This window comes from Amblyomma americanum, chromosome 2 (genome assembly GCF_052857255.1).
Source record: "Amblyomma americanum isolate KBUSLIRL-KWMA chromosome 2, ASM5285725v1, whole genome shotgun sequence".
Lineage (NCBI taxonomy): Eukaryota > Metazoa > Arthropoda > Arachnida > Ixodida > Ixodidae > Amblyomma > Amblyomma americanum.
Genome location: NC_135498.1, coordinates 206,563,846 through 206,587,642, shown reverse-complemented (window position 1 = coordinate 206,587,642; position 23,797 = coordinate 206,563,846). Strand labels below are relative to the sequence as shown.

At 45.1% G+C, this 23,797-nt stretch overlaps 1 long non-coding RNA gene across 2 annotated transcripts in view; it reads left to right on the top strand.

The window, feature by feature from the left end:
- Window positions 1–9,471, top strand: part of LOC144119431 (uncharacterized) — a 28,807-nt gene extending 19,336 nt beyond the window's left edge. The window contains exons 1-3 of one of the 2 annotated variants that reach the window (XR_013312362.1): window positions 3,426–3,592; window positions 4,571–4,831; window positions 9,339–9,471. This is a non-coding gene — a long non-coding RNA (uncharacterized LOC144119431). Of the gene's footprint in view, window positions 1–3,425; window positions 3,593–4,570; window positions 4,832–9,338 lie in introns of those variants that run through there. The other variant, XR_013312363.1, reaches the window with a different exon arrangement.
- The last annotated feature ends 14,326 nt before the right edge of the window (window positions 9,472–23,797 follow it).

The window sequence follows — 23,797 nt, the reverse complement described above, 5'->3', positions numbered from 1 at the left end:
TACGGCGGAGCGAAAGCTTTACGCCCGTGGAAGTGATTGAATGAACAGCTGCACCAGTGTCTACCTTATTCGTGTTAGGAGATCTAGAAATGAGCCGCTGCATTTCATATCTTCACACTTTATGAGTAATCAGCAACACACTTTTTCCACATTCTTAAATTTCAGTACACGGTGGACCGCCGATCCTTTTCGTGACAAGGCGTAGTGAGTCCGCAGAGTTCGTGTGTATGATTTCGGCAATTGCGGCGAGCGAAATCACAAGTTTTAACGCATGCGATTGGCGTTCGGGCGTTGTTCTGGCTTTTTTCAGCTCAAAGCGGTGGTTGCTTACACCATAGGACGCTCGTAAAATAAGGTAGAAGCGCTGCTTTGACCCGGTCTGCAGAGAAAAGCTGAAGGCAGCCGGCGGCAGTCGTCGGCTTCGACTGTGGACAACAAAATTTTGCTGTTTTAATTATTATGAATGGTTTCCGAATGTACGTTTGGATAAAGCGACATAAAATGTTTCCCCGGGAGGCGATCACATCATCGCGTCACTTAGTGCAGACTTATATCCCTGTGTGCAAACAAGTAAAACTACAATTTATGAGCGAAAGAACGTAATATTTAAGAAAGACAGAAACATACTCAAGTTAAATGCCAAGCTAAGAAGCAGCTTGTAGTGTCTATGCACAGCTATGCACCAATATCAATGCGGGGGTGTGCTGCGGTCGTTGTAATCGGCGCATTCCTGAGGGAACTTGGCTCACGCACAATGAAAAATTGTCTACTGTTATATTGCGATCATTTAGCAAATAAACGGGTTATTTGTGGGAAATCATTATTCCCATTAGTATTCACTGAGAAAGATCTTGCATGTTTGTATGCTTGCGGTGTTTGTGCGTTTGTGCCAAGTTAAATAAATCAATAAAATATCTGCGGCGGCGATTCGAACCGCGGCGCCGCCAACAGATGAGCTTTGCTGGCCACTGTGCGGGAGCACTAAGCTATTGCCGTAGCTATACACGAACGTCTTAAACTGCAACACATACTCGCACTGTGAATTGTGCATCTTTTCCATCAACTAATAGAACTTTCAAAATATATGATGATGACGATGAATTTTTACGGAGCAACGGCAGCTTTGGCCAAAGAGCGCCATGGCACAAGGTAGTTTTCATTGCACGAGGGGGGGGGGGGGGGGGTCAGATACCAACTTCCCAAGCATTTCACCCCAAAGAAGCCGAGCAACAAGCAAGGGAAAGCTTGTACCCCCGGTGGGTAGCTGGCGGCAGTGCGGACCGAACCCCGCACCGCCCACATGCGAGGCGGATGCTCAAACCACTAGGCAACTGCTGCGGTCTATATCGAAGTAAATTTATGTGGCGCTAGTGACAGGGAGATGTGCGCTGGTTGCGTTGGCGTGGGCAGTGTTTTGACAGAAAAACGGCACTAGAGCAGTGCGCGTTCGTCTTTACAACATTGCTACATAAACGTGGCACTCCGACGTACACTGGCTAAATTGACATTGACGATTAAAGAATTGAAGACGCGCATAAGTGGCTCCCTGAGTCAGTGGGTGTCTCAATCGCGCTTTCAGGTACATGGCAGCGGGGTCCACCGGCAAAAAGCTGCGCTTTCGCTTATTATTTCGTGCTCAGGAATGCTGGACAGGCAGCCATTTTTTATTTTTTTGCTAACAAGCCGCGGCAGAAAGCGAGAAGTGCATACAGCCTTGGGAGCAGGAGCAGTTACGCGGCGCCGGTTAAAAATGAACACGGCGGCTGCTATTGGTTAGTGCGGCAGAAGAACCATTTCAGCCGTTTTAGGTTTTGCCACCGCCTTGGTTTTGTAATAGGGTTCTTCTACCAGCCGAACAAAAAACTGTACGTTCGTCTAACAAACGCGCAACATGTATGCACACATTGCTTGTGATCATGCATTCATACAGCGGGGTAGCCATCGCACTTGGCAGGTGTCTGTGCTCCTTTCGAGCCGCAAGTTTTTTTCTTATTTCACCTTGTGTTAATTTGAGTTTAATTCCCAAGCCGGTGAATAGGCGGCAGGAACTTGGTAGTAGGAGACGTAACGCCTCTGCCACGCCTTTTACTGGGCACATCGGTGAAGGCTTATCATATGCGGGAGCATTTCGGTGCTAGAGACCACTCCCATAACATGCGAATAACATGCTCCTAATGTAATTAATAGAGCAGGGGCCCGTCATTTCCTCTTCCCTCAACAATTTGACGACGGGCAACACGATCCAGTCATCTTTCCCGAGGGTCACTGAACTCGTTACTATGCTGAAGCATCGCCTCCTTTAGAAAGATGGCTGCCGTGTGCGCCAAAAACCTGCTGCTCTAACCTTTCCCTTTTTCCTCCTTCCCACTTGAGGTGGTAGCTAGCGACCCTTGTGGCGGCCGCTTGCAACACCTGCTCGCATGCGTACATTACCGCGTTGCGCGCCCGTACGCGCGCCGTAGCCGTAGCAGACGCCAATGCCGCTACTGGCAGCTACCGCCGCAACACCACATTACCTTGACCACCCACGCGCATTGGCGCAGAGAGAGAAATAGCTAGCGCCATCTTTTAACAACCGTCCGCAACTCAATGCACGGCGACTACAATGGATGAGCGGGCGACGCCACAGGCATCTTTCTAGAGGAGGAAATGGCTGAAAGCTTCCGTAAACAAGGCACGAAAAATTTGGTTCATTTGGTTCGTTTCGTGTACAGCGAGCATGCAGCTCCAAAACGCAGCGAACGGGACGCTGCAAACGAGTCGGTACGGGTATGCTTTTGTGACGAGAGCGGTCAAAGGTTCCCAGACCAACAAGCAGTTCGCATAAGAAACGAAAAAAAGGTCATTTTTAAAATATATGCTGCAGCGATTTAACTGATTGTTTGGGACAATTGTTATCCCACATTTTGGGAATATAGAAAGCAATGAGCACAGAATGGCTACCATTGCTCCTTGAGCACTACTCAACGTATCTGTCTCTGCGAAGGTAGCTGATTCTTGGCTATCCACTGCATGGGTCTATACGGCGTTTATCATACGCATTTTCAGTAGGCTGGAGAAGGATCAACTGCATACTTAATGCATCGAGTTTTTTATAAGCCACTTCGTTATTATTGAGGGCTCAAGGAACCGGTCTTGGTTCATGACTGCCTCCGGACTGCCTCCTAGCTGCCCGTCAAGGCTGCCAATTAACTGCTAGCAGAAGCGGAGAGGAAGAAGGGAAGCTTCCCTCCTTTCTCTCAAATTGTCGCCTGCATCGCGGCAGGTCGAGTGAGGAAGAAAGTAACGTCACCCTGTCTGTTCTTTGCTGGCCCCTGCATTGTTTCGTGTCGTGAGCGAACATGAGCTTTCCACAGTGCGCGGGTGTCGAGGGACGCGGCTGTTGTGGCAAACGTAAGCACATGTCCCGTGCTTTGAGATCTGGTGAAAGTCGGACGGTTTCACGCTCTACCTGCGTCGTGCACGCATGTCTCTGCCAGGCCAGATAAAGATGGATAACAAGCTGCCAGCGCAATCCTCGTCGGGCATACGACTTGCAACTTGCAGCGGCATCGAGCAGACGCAGGTTTAAAGCGAAGGACTTTCGAAGCCGGTAAGGCGCTCTCATCTTGGCGGAATCATTGATTCTTTAGCTTTATTCGTCAGAAGGACAATACAGTCTGTAATCCTCAGAAAGCTGGAACGATATATATATCCCGTATATTACTTACGACGACACGTTTCGACAAAGAAACGCAGTACGTTTTTAGAAATATTGTCAAGGGAAAGAAGAGCCACTCGAAAAAATATATGCGGTTGCTCGCAGTCAAATGAAGTCGCAGAGGCCGGTCTAGAAATGAAAAGAGGGATATGAAAGGAGAGAGTATGACACAAAAATGAGTGCAATATCAACGCTGCTTTTTAACGCGGAAATTCACGAAAGTTAGTTCTTGCTGCAGGTTATATGCTTTGAGCTGTCTAGTTGAAAAGCCAACGAAGACGTAGTGCCCAGAAACAATAAAAGCCGGGCTGCTCTCGGCTCCTCTGCGTGCCCTCCAGATCTAGTGTCAAAGCTTCTCCTTTTTCTGAGAATGAGTGAAAGCTTTTGGAAAGGAAACATTGGAACAGAGCTTCTTAGGCACGATGGCATGTATTGTTTCAGCATACCTGATAATCTGAATATTGTCAGCTGGTAAACCGAGTGAGGCATACTCAGAATAACTAATAGTAGGTTTGCCGGTTCGATCCCCGCCGTGGCGGTCGAATTTCGGTGCAGGCGAAGTTCTTGAGGCTAGTGAACTGCACGTTAAAGAACCCCAGGTGGCCGAAATTGCCGGAGTCGTTCACTATGGCGTCCCCCATAGCCAGAGCCGCATTGGGACGTTAAACACCCATTAACCATTAACCATAATTATTATAATCTGCAGACCTCTTGTAAACTAGCAAGGTAACGAAGGCTCCGCGAAGCCCTTTCCAGAACTTAGATCAAACTTGTGCTGCTTTCCATGTATCTGTGCTTGTGCGGCTGCACTTGGAAGCAGCGGGTGGATCAAGTGACTGGCGCCGCTGGCATCGTTCCTGCGCTTCGCAGATCTACACGCTACCGCGAGCTGATGCAACCTCAAATCTACAAACTGGCAGCCAATTAATTGCCTGCCTACACCCTCTGGCTCGAGACCGACGACGCATCGCACACGTAATCGGCACCGTCTGCTTCGTCAGCCTGCGGCGTCGATTCCCCAGAAGGCGCTTTACGAGCTGCACACACAGGGAGCCTCAACAGAACCACCTGGCAGCAGCTCCTGTGGCACGCGAACTGCAAAAATCTTAGACTTGCGGCCCTTTCTCGCAGGTAAGTAGCGGTCATCTTGCACTTTTTTCCAGTATAAGCGCCGTCACACGTGCTGCTTCGAAGAGATAACTTCTGATATGCCTCGTGAAGGCAAAACATTTAGCAAAGAACTAGCAAAAATACGGACGATTGTCACCATTCTTACTAACACGATAGCGTGAAAGGTCCAGTTCGGCGGAAATCCCGGCATCAACGTCGCCCCGTGTGGAAAATTCTGGTTGGTAGAGAGGGCAGTGACACAGAAAAGCAGCTTCGCTGGAAAAAGATGGCAAAGCGGAATCGAGCCGATGGCCTTCTAGTCAGAAGCCAGGCAAGTGGCGTCGGCACCACTTGGTAAATCTCCTTCAGCGGGGTTTAAGGAGGCCTTGTGCGGGAACCTCACACCGCCCGGTAGGCGAATTAGGTTAGAGGAGCACTTAAGGTTACTAATCAGAGTGTGCAATAAATGATGATGCGTAATCAAGCAGTATGTGGTGGCAACAAGCGACAGTAGGATCCATTTTTAAATGGTTTATGGGGGATTTAACGTCTCAAAGCGACTCAGGCTATGAGGGACGCCGTAGTGAAGGGCGCCGGAAATTTCGACCACCTGGAGTTCTTTTACGTGCACTGACATCGCACAGCACACGGGCCTCTAGAATTTCGCCTCCATCGAAATTCGACCGCCGCCACCGGGATCGAACCCGCGTCTTTCGGGCCGGCAGCCGAGCGCCATAACCACTCAGCCACCGCAGCGGCTCATTTTTAAATGATAAATATTGAAAGAAGGCTACAAGAAACTAATCTAGTCTATAATCTGTTGCACAGATTAGGCGGAAAGGCCGTTGAGCAAAAGCTCTATGTTTTAATGTATGCAGACAATATTGCAATGTTAGCATATGGCCAGGGAGATTTGCTAACTCTCGTTAATGGTTGTGGAGCCGGAGATGCTCTAGCTTTCAGTTTTAGAGGAGTTATGTCTGGTGTGATGACTTTCAACAATACAATTGATCAGGTGCTTACAGTATAAGGCCATGAAATGCCCAGAGTGGTCGGATACCAATATCCCAGTGTATAGGCAAACGATGAAGAGATATACACGGATAAGCCCGAATAGTCTGCTAGGGAAAACGGGCGAAAAGACGCCGACATGGAGCATTATCGAATAATGATGTCGGGGCTTACTTTCAGGAATTCGGTTCTGTGCTTAAGGGCAGAAGTTCAGTTGAGATTTGAAGTAAATCAGAAAGCTGTTGGAAGATTAGCATGAGGTGATAATCTTCCAACAGCTTTCTGATATTAGTTGCTAATCTTCCAGCAGCGGCAAAACCATAAACGAGGCAGAAACGAGGCATTCGAAGCATGGGAAGCTGAGCGTAAAATAATACATGAACATCTGAAGAAATTGCACGATAACTTGCCGGCAGTTAAGGTATTTAAATACTTATACAGAAAGAGCGCCTAGTCACAATGGCGGAAAAGAACTAGGCAAGTAACCAGTAAGTATGCCGGACAAGAGGACGGAAAAAGAAAGAGCATTAAACGATAGTTCAAAGGCGCAAAAAGTAAACATGAATTATTTCAATGAAAAAGAAGCATTGTGTAGAACTGCTGGAAAATGCAGTTTAGGAAGGAATTGTTTTTATGATAAGACAAGAGTGCCCTACTCTTCCAAGATAGAACAGGGTGTCTTAGAACGCGCAGCTACAAAAAAAAATAACGATGAAGGTGACACAACTGATGTGTTGTAAATCTCTACAAGTAGTTGAACACCTCAGACTCAAACGTGACGATATCCATCCGGATGTCGATGCATCCACTGTCACCCTCCTTGAGGCCTTAGTGTTTAGAGGTAACAATTAATAGTCGTGTAAATAAATCTGAGGTGGAAATCAACCGAAAGCGATTGGAAGGTTGATGGCTCAAAAGCAGAGAGGTGACATAAGGTTAGATGTGTGGGACGGAACACGTATTTAAAGAAAATTACGAATGTTTAAACCAATTTATGACGCAGGTAAATTAATATAAAGACGAAAGCCGAGCAAGTTGGCAACTGCTATGACCTTGTTTCCAAGGGGACGCTCATACCTTGCATCCATCCATCCAACCCTCTTAACGCGAACTGGAATGTCCCCTTTGTTTTCAAGAAGCAAAGACGAACCGGAAAGTTCTTGTATCTGAAAACGACGAACTTAAAATAACAAAAGAACACCTAATATAAATTGAACAAATGAAGAAGTATAGACGGCAAATAGTATGCAAAAGAAGAAGTACCCCGCACAAAAAACAATGTAGCCTGGCTGTAGGAACTTATTATGTAATTTAGAGCGAGATCGATGTTGTACATCGGGGAGCTGCGAATTAAAAGTAAGCAGAAGAATATAAAAATGGGAGGAGGGCGTGGTAGCAGCGGATGCATAGAGGCTTACACAAGAAAGGACACGTTAGACACGGACGCTTGACCTGCAACTGTGCTTTATATAATCATCCCACTGTCACTCAAAACACTCTACGCATACGCATCCCCAAAAACTCACATGATACATGCTTTTATGATGTCTTGAATAATCCATGTGATACGCATATTTAAAAACATCGTTGATTTTTTTAATTTTTCTAAGGTTTTAGCCAGCGGACAGCGCAGCTAATGTAGCACAGGATATTCTATATAATTTTATTGCTTGCTCTCGCTGCCTAATTTTTATCATAAACTGTCGGATGGGAAAGCAATTAGGTTTCTTGACTTACATCTAACTTTGCATGACAATGACCATGCTTGCTGGAAATTTTCACCGCAGACAAAAAAAGCATTGATGTCCTAAGAAACCAATCATTCAAATCTGGTCAGGAAGGGCGTAGCGCTGTGGCGTCTTCTGGACGCAGTGCAGAAAAGTTCTCCCTACAACATGGCCTGTAGCCTTGTGCAGCAGGTCGAGAGGTTGCTGGCAGCGGATTTCTCGTTCTCGGTCATTAGGGCTGACGGTGTAGCTGGGTTGCGGAATGTGAACGGTCTTGAAGGCAAGCAGCCTCTGGCACCGGAGCGAATGAAGAAATTTGAAGCAATGCCGTACCTGCACAAAATCTCCCACAATATTAAGAAAGGGGCGGAAAGGCATGGTGTAAAGGTTCTTTATGCACCTTGCAAACTAGCTGGCTTTTGTGCCAGAATTAAAACTAATAAAGAAAAAAGGGGGCATGTAAGATCAAACATGTGAAACCATTTGTCGAGTGCAAGACTGGTCTCGTTTACCGCATTTCGCTGGCCTGTGGAAAAGTGTATACACAGTACACAGGCAGGTGGGTTAATATAAGTTTACAAGAACATGACCCGGGTTGACATTTGGGTATTCTTTCCAAAAGCTGCAAAAAGTGCAACAAATCTGTGCCGTTCTGAGCGTGTCACCTTTTTGTGGATGGGAAGGTCTAGATACGAGCGGGAAATCTTGGAAGCCTTTCACATTAGCAGTCAGAAAGATAACTATAGGAACGTGCCTACTTAGAGGGCATATAACGTTCATTCGAGATGTCTTCAAAGCATGTGTCATGTGAGTGTTCAGGAATGAGCATGCATTATGAGCGGCAATGGGATGATTCAATAAAGCCCAGTTAAATGTCCAGCTCCCGTCTGTGTCTAACGTCTCTTTTCTTGTGTTCGCTTATCCGTTGGCACTCCTCTTCTCTCCCCCCCCCCTTTTCTTTTCAAGATGCGCCAACTCGCCAAAGCATATTCTTCGCCGAAAGAAGGCTTTGCTTGGTTGTCTGGGATGCACGATGGCAATGTTCATGATGAACACATCACCCCAAAAAACAAACGCTTAAATTAAATCAACCGATAACCGAAATATATTCAGTGATAGAAGCATGGATCATCATCATCGCTATCAACACCGCCAGTCTGACTACGCCGACTGTATAGGCACCATACCCACTGCAGGATAATCCATATCTCTCTCATATCTCTGCAATAAAACCTGTCCTATGCCAGCTGCAGCAGCCCTTTCCTCAAAAACTTCTTGATCTTTATCAACTCAAGCAAGTAAGTGTGGTAGACTTCGGTGTCCTCGTCCTTTTTAGAAGTGGGTTTGCTTGATAGGGGAGCGTGTCGGTGATCACTGCGCGTACGTCCATGATGAAAATTTTCTCGGTGGCAATTGCAGCGTTTTATCAGTGTGCGTGCTTGGGTTTTGACTAAAATATTCATGCTCATTTTCCAGTGAGCACAGCTGAAAGTTCTGGAAGTGTGTGTTCTCTCGTCTTCCTTGTCTAGTCTCTGGTAACGCTGCTTTAAACAACCTTATATTGGATGTTCCGTTCAATGCTAGTTCGTTAAACACGATCAAAAGAGGTGTATATTTAGAAGTATTCATGTAACGAAGCAAAGAAAATTTATTCCCCAAATACGCTGACTGCGCCCTTGGACTCCGGTTCGAGTCATTCATATTGTAAATCGGTGATGCATTATCGAATTTCCTGCTGGCGAGTCTGAACGGTACAGGTGATTATTGCATATTGTAACGTGCTTCCACAGAACCTCGACGGAAGAAGCAGAAGATGAAGGACTGACCCGCGGAGAAGGAGGAAGAAAGAGAGAGAGCTGAAGGACGCTGCTAGGCTTCCTGCTTCCATCCTGCTTCGACCGGTCCCCTCTTTGAATAAACCCCCGTGCGTGCAAAGCACGTAACAATATATCCAACCTAGTTATCTACTGCCTACCAAAAAAAGAAGATTAAACTAGCGAGTCTTTAGAGAAAACTGTGAACAAAGCATTACTGAAGACGTTCTAGAGCTAGAAAAGGTTTCCGTCCAGCGTATACATAGGATGGAGAAGCCCACAGCAGACAAAAATCGACCGGTAATAACTATGTTACTTGACTACACGCTAAATGTTGCAATCTTAAGTCAAGGTTTCAATATAGAAAAAACTGACTACTCAATTGGTCGGCTTCTCTAAAAGAAAACGAGCGGAAGAAACTTTGGGATAGCTCAAAATCAAACCGCGAAACAAAAAAGTATCCCTACGTTATGACAAGCTTTACATTAACAAACGCACACATATTTGGGACGAAGAAAAAACGACAAAGTACCAATGCAACAATACGACACAGAACCAAGCCGCTGAATAACCCGGCGAACCGCACAAGCCACACTATCGAAAGATTAAAAATGATAAATCTAAACGCCCACAGTGTCCTAAATAAAACAGAAGCCTTGGAAAGCCTTCTAGTCGACTACGATCCCGATATTGTGGCCATCATGGAAACATGGTTACCACCCGCTATATTCGACCACGAGATTGCCCCGCCAAACTACGCAGTCATTCGGAAAGACGGGTCTTACTCTTTCTTTGTCCTTCTTCCTGAGGTGGACAATGCTGAAGCAGTTTTTTCCAAACTTTTGTACTACGGGATGTCGGTTATAGCCGGTTGCGTTTATTGCAGTCCTTCCTCTGTCAGTGCCTGTCTTTCAGAAATTCATGTATATATGCAGGGTCATATATTATGCTGGAGACTTTAACCTTGCCCACATAGACCGGTCCTCAATGCACCACACATCAGAAGCTTCACAGGGGCTAATAGGCAAGGCTAAATTTTAACCTTCATCAAATTATCACTAGTCCCACTCTATTTCAGGGTTTAACAAAAAATATCCTGGACCTCATAATTCTTAGTGACCATTTTCCTTTAAGTTAAGCAAAAATATAAATTATTGGAGGGATAGGAGACCAGAGTATAACTATGTGCACATTCCAGCTCGGTCGTTGCATAAGTAGCCTGTCTACAGTAAAAAGTTTTTTCAACTTTCAAAGTACATATGACGCCTGCATACTAACTCATCTGTCACATGAATTCAATTCCTTCTTGGAAAAAAACTTCTGAGGAATCTACTAATGTAAATTCATTATGGCTACATTTTAAGAGCATCGTCCTGCACTTTGTAACATATTTTATCCCATTGATAAAGAAAAACAGCAGCTAAAGAATCCATGGATCACACTCGAAGTCATCCATGCTAAACGGCGCGTAAAACGGCTTCGTAGGTTTAACAAGAATAACCCAAAATTTTCCACAACATTGAATTTAAAGTCTGCGGTAATTCAGTTCAAGCAAAAACTAAAAGATTCGAAACAAAACTTCTACACTGTCACTTAGCTTCCTGAAGAAAAGCCCCCAAAGATTCTAGAAACATCTGCTCAGTACCCAGCCAAAGACAACCAAACTAACCAAAGACGACAAAAGTACGGTGGCATATCAATAGAACAATTTCTTCTGGTTAGTCTTCACGAAAGACCGCGAAGCACTTCCCCCTCTCCCGCCACCCCGTGCCTCGGTGATTGATCCCTTAACAATAACAGACGCTGAAATCCGCAATATGATTCTCAACATTTACCCTAAAAAAGCAAACAGTACTGACGAAATTCCAATCGAATTCCTAAAAAACTACGCTGAGTGGTGCAGTAGATATCTAGGACATACTTTTCGCAACTCACTATCAACTGCTAATCTGCCACATTACTGGAAAAAGGCTGAAATAATACCGATTCACAAGACAGCAGAGAAAAATAATGTTGCTCTTTTAAGACCTATATCGCTCACCAGTATTTCACGCAAAATACTAGTGTACAATTTTCAAACACAGAACAGTGATTCTATAACGCTAAAATATACTATCGCCCCACCAGCATGGTTTTCGATCGGACTTATCAATCATCACTCAACTAACAGAGGTAGTATTCATAATCGTTCTCAAATTCACATGACTTTACATGTCTAAAGCTTTTGATTGAGTGAGTCACTTCAAGTTCATAGTAGAACTCGAACAAGCTATTGGAAAAAGAGAAGTTTCCGCCTGGATAACAAATTTTTTAACCAACCGCTCCAAGTGTGTTCTGTTCGACCATACGCCATGTGATATCGTACCTGTCATATCTGGACTACCACAAGGCTCAGTTCTCGAGCCACTGCTATTCGTTACATTTATTAACGACAAAACCAATAATATAGGGTGCCAAATTAAACTGTTCGCTGGTGATTGTGTGGTATATAAAGAAATTAATAGCCATAATGACCATTTTGTTCTTTTATTGCCTTCACCCGCTAGCCGAGAGGTTCTCCAAGTGCAAATGTTTATTAACGTAAATAAATCGGTGTCAATGACGATAACAAGAAAAAACAGCCCTATCACTACACCTATACCGTTAATAACATGCTTCTTTCGAACACAGATCAACATAAATAATTAGGCATAACGTTTACATCAAACCTCAAATGGGAAACACACTTAACTATTATTAAAACTACTGCAATGCGAAAGCTATTTTATCTAAAAGGACGCCTAAAGCTCGCTCCAATGAATGTTAAGCTTCTGGCCTAGAAATATTTTGTGCGACCTTTTTCACAATAAGCTAACATTGTGTGCTTTCCTTACAAAGCAACTAACATAGCTAAACTTGAAGGCGTACAAAAAAAAGTTTCAACGTTCATTCACATCAAATATCGTCCTACTGATTCACCCTCACGTCTCTTAGCCTGTTCAGGCCTTAACACAAAATTGACGAGAAAAAAACAAGGTAGACTAAAGTTTCTTTTTCGTTTTTTGCGTTACCAGAATAAAATGGATACCACTCAGTACATTTCATATTCGCAAACTAGAAAAACGGGGCATCAACACGAGCACACGCTAACTGATAACATTTTTCTAACGACTCATTCAGGTACACATTTTTTCCTCGCGTAATCAGAGAATGGAATGAACTTAGCTCATCATTAACAACGACAAAGTCATTATCCAGGTTCGTTTCACAGTTAGAGCTCATCACAAAGAATTATTGAGGTCGTCTAATGTTTGTTCCCGATTCTCTTTTAAGTAGCACTCAAAATAGGAAGAACTGAAATACAGTTGCTTCTTTAAAATTTCTACTTTTGCTCACGTCTGTGACGTGCACCGCTGTTGTTCATTATATTCTACGTTGTATTCTATTTTCTTTTTGTATTACCTTATCGCTTGTATCTTGATTAATTGCGTCGTTTCGCCGTTATTTGTGTCACTCACAGGCAGTATTTTAACATTAAATTACCCCATCCTTGGCGCCACATCATTAAGGCCCCCGTTCTTTAGAAAACCCGTTATCGCCACGGTGGCGTTGTCGTTGCAGTGAACCCATGTGACACGTGTATGTCTTGAATTTATACAATGGGAAAAAGGACTTGTAATGTGCGTTAAATGTCGGTGCCTGTCTGAAGCAAAGAGGCTTTATAATGCAATTGATTTTACGCCAAGAAAAATTCTGATAAATTCTGGTCTGAATTCCAGCCCGCTAGCACGCTACCGACAAGGCCACGTAGCTGCGTTGATTCTGCTTTAGGTAAAAGGGGGGAGGGGAGATGGGATTATGTGCGTGGTGTTCGCTTAACTTGAAGCTCAGTGATGCCTCAAATAGTAGAATGAGTTAGAAACGTGCCAGCCAAGTCAGCTCTGTTTACGTCGAAATGATGTGGATAGCCTCGGGCGAAAAGCGAACGGTTTTTCCTTGAAGGAGCCCAAGCCCTCCGATAGGGAGCACAGCCTGCGCCAATAGTAATAAAAAAAACACTTTACATGCAAAATACTTAAAAAAAGACAGAAATGCAAGCGTAGGTATCATCCAAAATAACCTTCGTTGATAAAGGTTTACATGCAAAGCACATGGGTCACTATCAGAGCAAGGCATAAACAGAAATGCAGGTGCCACATTTTACTCAAATAAGATCAAAAGAGGATTACAACAAATGGTCTCGATGTTCCCACAATGTATATATATATATATATATATATATATATATATATATATATATATATATATATATATATATATATATATATATATATATATATAAAGATCGGTCCTCCGATCGAAACGTCGAGTCAAATAAAAATGTTTCCTTAAATGAAGCGTATACTTCGATGTATATTATTTTAAGCAGTCAAGTACCTCATGTTTTCACAGCTACTTTTCTTCAATGGCTACCATTAACGCTTCAAGGAACGTTTTCTGGAAATTTCCCCTCAACGCGCCAACATGGGCCCTGATTGGAGACTCCCAGACGAAACACATGTACAATCACTTCGACGCATCTAGCCTGCGTGCCCCAGCCTTCATCTCGCAACCCGGAGCTGAAATCACTGACGTGGGAAACCTCCTGGACTTCGTGCCTCCCAGTGTAAGAGGACTGATTCTTCATTTGGGAACGAACGACATCTACAAGACAAGCATTGAGGCTGCCCTCAGTCGTTACGAAGAAGCACTCAAGATCATCCGCACAGCACGGCCCGTTATCGAGGTGATATACGCCACATTAGTCCTGCCGCGGGCCCCTAATCGCAGACATGGTTCCAGAAATTGGCGAATGGTGGACAGATTCAATCAGCGCGCCACCGGGTTTAACAATAGACTTATTAAATTGTGTGCTCAGCACCGAAATGTGTTCTACATCTTTCACTCGCGGGACGCATTCCCCGCTACCAGGGTCCTAGCTGCTGATGGCGTGCACCCAAGTTTTGGGGGAGTTTCGTTGCTCGCCTGGAATGTCTTCAACGTTATCCTCAGAGCTCGCCGGCAATACTTGGCCCCATGGCAAGATCACCTACCATCAGAGAAGATTCACCGACCCACCATGGAGCACAGCACCCGAATAGCTGCCAGCTATTTTGAGGTTACAAGCAAAACCAATGAAGAAGCCGGGGCACCCGCAACAGCGGATTTCCCGACCATTGAGGAAGCTGAACAGATAATTAAAAATAAACGGACAGCTGGGTTGCAGAACTGCCGTCAGAAGTGTGACCCGAAAAACACGTCAAGAATTTCCATTGATGCCGGACGCACGAGCGAAAATACGACCACTTACCAAGCACTTCTACCCACGCCATCACGAAGATCACCGCACTGCACCATGTCTGCAAGCGCCACCGAACCATCAAGAGTTCCGGCAGCAGACACTACCACCAGGAACCCATACTCAGCACCAAACCACCCGACACCCGCTGTGGTGGGCGATACGTCACCGGTTGCCACTCCGACAAGCCCAGAATCACGGAGGATTCCCATATCAACAGCAATAGAACCAACTCCGGGCTCCCAACAAGCTTCTGTCACCCTGCAGAACTTCGGTCACGAGGTCGCCACGCCGAAACAAAGGTATGACCTCAGACGACGCTGTGGCTCAGCCCAACGGCTGAAGTTAAAGCAAAACTGACAGGCCGACCAAGCTCATGCGCTCACCATTTCTCCTTCTGCTAATGTCACACGCTCTAGAAATTTTTTAAAATTAAGAAAAATTACTGACAAGCTAATCAGGCATGAGCTCCACATAAAATCTCTTCAAATATATCTTAAATCAGAAACTGTACCGAAGGGACTTCTCGTATCCCTATCGCCATCCATGAGTAACCTTTCAGAATACCATCGAGAAGCATGGAGCAAAGAACCTCCTGAAGATAACAATTGCGCACTTTAGACAGATGTTAGCATCAATAATGCTCGAGGAGAGGCGGGCGCGTCACAGCATGATACTCTGAGCATCCGAGACAGATGAGCTTGAGGTCTTTCAGTTGAGCAAAATTAAGCAAATTTGGACGAAGAAACAAAAAATTCTCTCGTGATGGCATTGTTGTTGAGGCAGGTATGGAGCGCACTATGGTATTGCCACTGGCAACGCACATATCCCCACCCGACAATAACAACGAAACGATAAACGAACATACAACCACATTAGACGAACACCTGGAGAGCCACACCTTCCGGAAAGTATAATCAACCTATCAAGCTCACAACTCACTCCCGATGAAAAGTTCCTTTTATCACGCGGCCTAAAATTCTGCCCGAATTATGGGCAGTATAATGAATACCAATTACTCAAGGATCTGGATGACTTTTCCCGAACACTTAGACTACGGGAATACTTGTTCGACAAACCAAGCCAAAATAATGCTTGGGGCCCGAAATCTCAGGAACAGTGGACACCCAAAATTGGCAGAGATAAATATCTAGACCTATATATTAAAGCGGTACAGAAGGACATATTGCAGGCCTTCGGGACACGAAAATCCGGCCCACCCAACCTCACAAAAAAACAACGTAACGCTTTGGACTCACTCGGGAAACGAACCGACATCGTCATTAAGCCCGCCGACAAGGGTGGAGGTATAGTTATTTTGGACAAAGATGATTTTATTCAGGAGGCCAACCGCCAACTCAACGACTCAAAATTCTATAAGAAACTGTCATCAGACCCCACCTCTGAACACCAGAGGATCATAGCAAAAACTCTGAATAAACTAACCGATGAAGGTGAATTACCATGGCGAATAAGTAAGGCGCTGACGCCAAAAAATGCCTCCACTGGGCGCTTTTATATGCTTCCGAAAATACACAAAGAGAACCATCCGGGGCGACCTATTGTTTCTGGTGTCGGCACACTGACAGAACTGATGTCCGATTACATCGATTCCCTCATCAAACATATACCTCCGAAACATTCATCTTACATACGAGATACTAGCCACTTCCTGAGAGAATTATCCGATGTCACCTTCCCTCATGGCGCTTTCCTAGTTACCATGGACGTGGTGTCACTTTACACTAATATCCCCCATGACGACGGAATACAGGCCATGGTCGGAGCCTATAAAGAACACAGAATCCTAGACTCTCCCAGTCCAAGTGCCATTGATACGCTTGCAAATTTGGTCCTTAAACTTAACACTTTCGAATTCAATAACTCATATTATCTTCAAACGAGTGGTTTGGCTATGGGCACAAAAATGGCACCAAATTACGCCAACATATTTATGAACAAAATTGAATCAGACTTCCTTTCCTCATATCCAACCAAACCGGCTTTTTATAAACGTTTTCTTGATGACATATTCATAATTTGGGCAGAGACAGAGGAAAAACTAATTCAGTTTATCACCTCATTCAGCAACATACATCCAAATATCTCTTTCACACACACGTACTCAACTAATAGCATTAACTTCCTTGATGTGCTTGTTCGTGTTGACAGGAATGCATTAATCACAAGCATTTATAAAAAACCCACAGACAGACAACAGTATCTTCAATTGAACAGTTGCCACCCACGCCATTGCAAAACTTCAATACCGTACTCACAGGCTATCCGATTCAAACGCATTTGCTCTCGAGCAGAAGATTTTCAAAAAAATGCTAAACACATGGGCGAAATTCTTAAGAAACAGCGCTACCCGCCTTCAATCATCGACGATGCCATTAAAAGGGCGGAAGTGACTAACCGTAATCACATCCCTGTGGAATCCCCGCCAAAACCGCATCGCTCTAATCTAGTACTGACATTCACAGACAACCTACCGAATATTAACAAAATCCTTCCAAAACACTTCATTATCATAGAACAAAGTGAGCGGCTCTCAAAAATGTTTCCATTGGTCCCCCGGGTAACATACAGAAGGCCAAAAAATTTACAAAATCACCTTCTGCACTCAACGGTTAATAAACCGAGGCCGGTGGGTTGCACACCTTGCGGAAAGAGCAGATGCCAAGTTTGCAAACACATGCAAACCACAGCACTGACTAAAAGTACCCATTCAGATTTCAAACATGTTATCCGAGAGGACTTAAACTGCGATTCCAGTAATGTTGTTTACATGCTCGAGCGTGGCGAATGTCAGATGCAGTACATTGGCCAAACAGACAATTCCTTCCGATTAAGCTTTAATAACTACCACTCACATACTCAATCTCTCCCTGGCCTCCCACTATCGAGACACCTCCGCGAAGAAGGCCACGAGTTTGACAAACTTAAAGTAACGACATTGCAGAGTAGCTTTAAAAACACCCGGGAGCGCGAACAACGCGAATCATACTTTATTTTCAAATTTAACACAGTGCAAAACGGCATCAACGAAAACCATGGCACCCTATCGTCTCTTTCGATGGCAGAAACCAAAGAAAATTTCAACCCTATTAGACAAAGTACCACCACTGACCGAGTCGTCTGAGGTCATACCCCTGTTGCATGTCAGTTTCGGCTTGTTTCCATCTGCCGTTCAACTCATTCTTTGGTCCCGCGAGGGCCATATGTCTTCTTCTCTTTCTTCTTTTTTTGTCATTTTTATATATTTTTTATTTTTTGAAATTTCTCTGTGCTATATCTCTTGTTTTTTTGCATTCCTGTCAACAAGCCTTTCCATCTGGTCCTCCTATGGGAAGCTCATCTGGTTTTAGCGGCTCGCGTGTCACCATGTGGAGTCACTTTGGGCGGTCTCAACCTGTTCCGCCTCGTCTGGGCCATCGTTCGGAGCCGCTGGGGGCCGCACATACGCGGACAGAGGCATACCGAAACCCACAATTGGCGGACGCATCCCTTCTTTTGTTAAGCCCCACCACGTTTCTTCTTTGCTTTCCCCTTTTTCTCTGCTTTTGCTTCTCTCTCTCTTTTTCTTTTTTTCTTTTTTCTTGTCGCAGTAGCCGCGTACGCACCCAGCTCGGCCTCCCACTTTCGCTTCGTGTGTGCGTGTGTGTGTGTGTGTGCAGTGAGTTCACGGGTGCGCGACGCGGCACCTTTGCTCCCCTAATATGCCATCGGTGTCAGTTGTGTTCCATTCTCTCCCGGCCGCCCCTTCCCCCTTTTTTCTTTACTTTTCTTTATTTCTTTTCTTTTTAAGCCTTCTTTGTGTCAAGTCCCATGCTATAAGAACATGCGCCCATGCACTGTATGGTCACTCTTGAAAAAGATCGGTCCTCCGATCGAAACGTCGAGTCAAATAAAAATGTTTCCTTAAATGAAGCGTGTACTTCGATGTATATATATATATATATATATATATATATATATATATATATATATATATATATATATATATATATATATATATATATATATATATATATATATATATATATATATATATATATATATATATATTTAGCAATACTTGCACAGCACAGTGTGCCACTGTCGCCCATGTTCCGCACGGCAAAAAGAAAAGAGAATGTTCCAATGGTCTTAAGAAAACGTATATTGCGCTGAGGTTCCTTTGAGCGATGGCAAATATAGAAAGGCGTGGTCGCGGTGAGACACTGGTTTTTTATATGTAATGACTCAGCAAAGGTCATATATATATATATATGTTAGAAATTGGTGTAAGTTTGAATCGCTATAACAGCACATCTGTGTTTTAAAGTTTGTCTACGTTTATTATGTGAAGTGCTGCTTTGTTTGGCAGCACATATCAATACCTTTTGCAGGTTATTTTAGGTACCGCTACTCCAGACAAGTAAACAGTATTAGACATGTGACATGAACAACGAGACGTATATTGAATCTAAGATTTGAAGCAACAATGCGCTGCCCTCCATGAAGTATTATGCTTTTTGCTTCCTTAGCTTTTATTATAAAGGAATTTGTTGTGCTCAATGATTTCGTTTGTGTTATGGAGTTTTGTCGTCTGAAAGCGACTCACTCAATCAGGGACGCCATAGTGAAGCGTTCCGGAAATTTCCACCACTTCGGTTCTTTATCGCGCACTGGCATAATCTTTGTATATAGTCTACCCTTATGTATTATACGTCTTATTCATTCAAGGCTTAATCGGGGCTTCCGGGTTTTATGATGCGGCCGTAAAATTATTTCTCTATACGGGTCAAGCAAATGTTAACCGCCGTGGTAATTCCCTTGTTATGGCGCTCGGCTGCTGACCCGAAAGAAGCGGGTTCGATCCCAGCCGCGGTGGTCGTATTTTGATGGAGGCGAAATGCTGGAGGCCTCTGTACTGTGCAATGTTAGGGCATGTTAAAGAACCGTATGTGGCCGAAATTTCCGGACCCCTTCACTACGGCGTCCCTCATAGCCTGAGTCGCTTAGGGAAGTGGAACCAGAAACCATTTAAGAGTAAATGCGTTTAGTAACAGATATCACTGCTTCATACGCTGAATCTGAAGTATCACAGTGGAATACATCTTTCCAGTTTTCATTAACAACGCTGGAGCAGAAAGCATCCAGAGTTACATTGGTGATGTTTTGCATAATCAGTCACTGGGTTAGCTCATACGTACGTTTATTCGTGCTTCAGTAAACAGGTTTATCGGAAAGTGGTCGCTTATGCCATAATATAGAACACCAGATATTGCATTTTCTGCATTAATGTAGGTGCACGTGATAAAAAGGTGCATCAATGTCTTTTCTTGCATTGTAACGCGTGTTGAAGTTTTATAAACGATAGCATGACCGCTGCTCTCATTGTCAAAAGAAAGGCCTTCTGTGCAGCGCAGAATTTTACTAGGTCAGTGTAGATACACCGCCGCAGGACGACGATGAGGACGCCTTCCTGGGACACATCAGCCCCAGCTCTTTTGCTCAACAGCAACGCTCCGGCCCCGACCTAAAACGCCTCATCGAGTACCTGGAAGGCAAGGTTTCTACACCCCCAGCTTCATTCAAGCGAGGGCTTTTTTCCTTCTGTGTGCAGAATGAGGTCCTTGTGAAGAACGAACAAACACTGCAAATATTCGCGGCATTATTAATTTTGGAAGGCAAGGCGAGCCATAGATGGCACAGCAATGTCGCTTCGCGACGCGCAATGTCACGTGGAAGACGGAGGCCCATTCCGAGGTCCAATGGTGTGAGGCGACGGTTGCAGAACTCTCACGTGTTCCACACTGAAAATGCGAGCTCCAGCGCCAAAGAACGAAGCCCACACGCTATGTCAGCTCTTGTTACAAGTATATTGACAGGGATCCAGTCGTTGTGGGCAGAACAGGCAGCCGCGTCTGCCTGGTGATTTCTTTTAATACCGCAGCGTCCTGGCAGGCACTGGAAATTTATGTTATGCCCTTCCAATGTGACACCGTGGTACAGCTTGCGGATGTCTGCAACGAGCTGTTCGTGCGACTCGCGGTGTAGTGCAGTTTGAAGACCTTGAAGGGGTGTTTTGGAGTCGGTGAAAACTGTCCAGTCATGTGGAGTTTCCTGACTGATGAATTCAACTGCACGCCGTAGGGGCGTTAGTTCCGCGCCAGTTGAAGAGGCGAGATAGATAGCTCTCACCATCATTAAGATAGACCTGGCCAGTATCGCCACAGACCAACCAGAACTTGTCGAGTTCACTGAGAAATCTGTGTATACATGTATGCGGTGACCGGTTAAAATACAGATTACACAATATATTTTATTTCACAGCAGCCGGCAATGATAAACCAGATTTCTTAGTAATTCCCGGAATAGAGAGGTGTAACCGAGGTTCATACAGACTACATTTTGGTGAGCACGATCTAAAAGCAGGGCTTAACTGCTGTTGAAGGTGGGGATCGGAGTCGCTTCTCGACACAACCTCGGTCAAGATGACGCCCGCTCCGACCAGGACAGGAGTGCCGCTGAGGGAAAGGGTTCGTTAGTAGAGAAAGAAGACTTAGTTTTTATTACATATTTATAACTTCTTGAGTTCAAAGTGAGCTGCTTCAACTGCATCTGCAGTTCAGTTTTATACACTGCGTCTTCCCTAGATTCCCCAGGTAGGGGACGCCCTCGCCGTGGTGGATGTGGCCAAAACTTTCACTATTACACACAGACACCTCCGCACACATGGACACGCCCCTCAGTTAGCGTCAGTTTCCGGCTTGCGTACAGGATGGGATGCTCTTCGTTGTCTTTTCCGACCTGCCTCATTACAACGCCCATACCCCAATCGCTAGCATCGCACTGAACTACAAACTCTTTTGTGTAGTCAGGCGTCCGCAGTACGGGCCGTGAAATGAGTACTTTCTTTAGCTCTTGAAAGGCGCTCTCCTTCGCCTCATCCCAAAAAACCTTTTCGGGCTCTCCGTTTCGGAGCTCATCTGTCCATGGACTCGCTCGTTGAGAACAGGGAGGAATGTACAGTCGGGGACAAAAATGTCTGGACCACGAATTCATCAATCGAAGCCGATAGCTCTACTATTCGCCGGCGGCTAGAGACCGCACACTAGTGGAGGCGAAAGCACAAAATTTTCCCTCTCACCTCTGCTAGTGTGGTTAGGCATCCGCCGGCTAATAGCAGAGCTATCGGCTTCGTTTGAGTAACACGTGGTCCAGAGACTTTTGACCCCGACTGTACCTCTGATAATACCTAACAAGCCCCAGAAAAGAGCGGATGTCTTTCTTTGTTCGAGGCGTTGGAAAGTCAGCTATGGGCTTAATTTTTAGTTCCGAAGGCTGCCTAGTCCACGACCTACATTGTGTCCCAGGTAGGTCACCTGCGAACAACAAAAGTTACGCTTTTCCGACTTCAGTGTGAGCCCACCGTCCCGCAACCTTGCAAACACGCTCCTCATGTGCACGATATGCTCTTTCCAGCTGTTCGAAAAAATGACTATATCAGCCAAGTAGGGGACAGCATAACTTTGCATGTCTTTAAGTGCAATATTAATTAATTTTGAGAAGCTATATGGTGCGTTCTTGAGGCCGAAACTTAAAACCAGAGGTCTGACCGTCCCAATGGGTGAAATGAAGGCGGCATAGCGGCTCGAGGCGTCTGAGAGAGGTACCTGCCAATATCCCCTCACCAGATTTAACGTAGAGATGAACTGTGCCCCACTTACCCGCTCCACTCTTTCTTCAATATTTTGAATCGGATAGAGGTGGTCTCCGGTGATTGCATTGAGTTTTCAAAGTCCACGCATGGACGAGGCTCTTTCCCTGGCACTTCGAAGATAATCATAGGGGAATTGTAATCACTTTCAGTTGGTTCAATTACCCTGATTTCGAGCATTCGCTTAATCTCTGTCTCCAAGATCTGCCGTTGACGTACTGACACTCGATAAGCTTTTGACCTGATTGGTTCGGAGGAGGCCAGCTCGATCTCGTGAGTGATCAGGTCAGTTTTCCCTGGCCGACTGCTAAACATCGCCTTGAATTCCCCAAAAAATTCCCTTAAGTTCCATCTACTTGTTCCTCTTTCAGAACATCAGTCCTCGCAGAGCGCGCAAGAATGTCCTGGATGCTGCAATACTCATCGCTGTCTCTCGCTAAATGAGGTAGATCAGCCTGTACTTCCTCGGGTACGTTAAACATGATGTTTACCGCCTCCTCCCTGCCCACATAAGGTTTCATCAAATTGCAGTGGTAGACGGTAACCTCATTTCTCCTGCCGGATTTTTTCAGGACGTAGTTTGTTTCTGACAGCCTGTGCTGAACTTTCACCGGCCCCTCCCGCTGCACTTCCGTCTTGTTTTTCCTGGATGATCGCAAGATCAAAACGTTATCGCCCGTCTGAAATGTTCGTTGCTTTGCTTTTCGGTCATATTAGACTTTGCCAGTTTCTGTGCCGCTTTCAAGTTTTTCTCTACTAGAGCACGCGTACATAGCCGATCAAGCAATTCCAACACGTAACTCACGACAGTTTAGCTTTCTCCGATTCCCTCCCAGAATTCTCACAAAATCCGGAGAGGAGAACGTAGGGCTCTGCCATATACAAGTTCAGCCGGGGTGAATCCGGTTGCATCATGGGAAACTGTTCTGAGCGCTAACAGCGTTGCCGGCAAACAGCTCTCCCAGTCTTTTTTCCGTTTATAGTACAACGCGCGCAAAACTCTTTTGAGCACGGAGTACATTTTATCGACACTGTTCGAGTGGGGATGATATACCCGGTGAACTTTGTATTAGCTTGATTCTGCACCTCTTCAAAAAGGTGGTTGTTAAGGCGCTGGTGAACACGGTTCCCTGATCCGCCTGAATCTCCGCGGGAAAACCGATTCGTGCAAATGTGCTGAGCAAAGCGTCCACTATCTCTGAAGAGCGTAGTTCTATGAGGGGGACTGCTTCGGGGCATTTTGTTGCTGGACACAGCATTGCAAGGAGATACTTGTATCCTGATTTAGATGGCGGTAGTGGCCGTACCGTGTCGATCAATGAAGTTGAGCGTGTGACGGAATCCCGTCTGGACGGGAGCGTGCATTTGAAAAATAAGAGACGCAGACCAGTGAAGAAAGGATCGTTA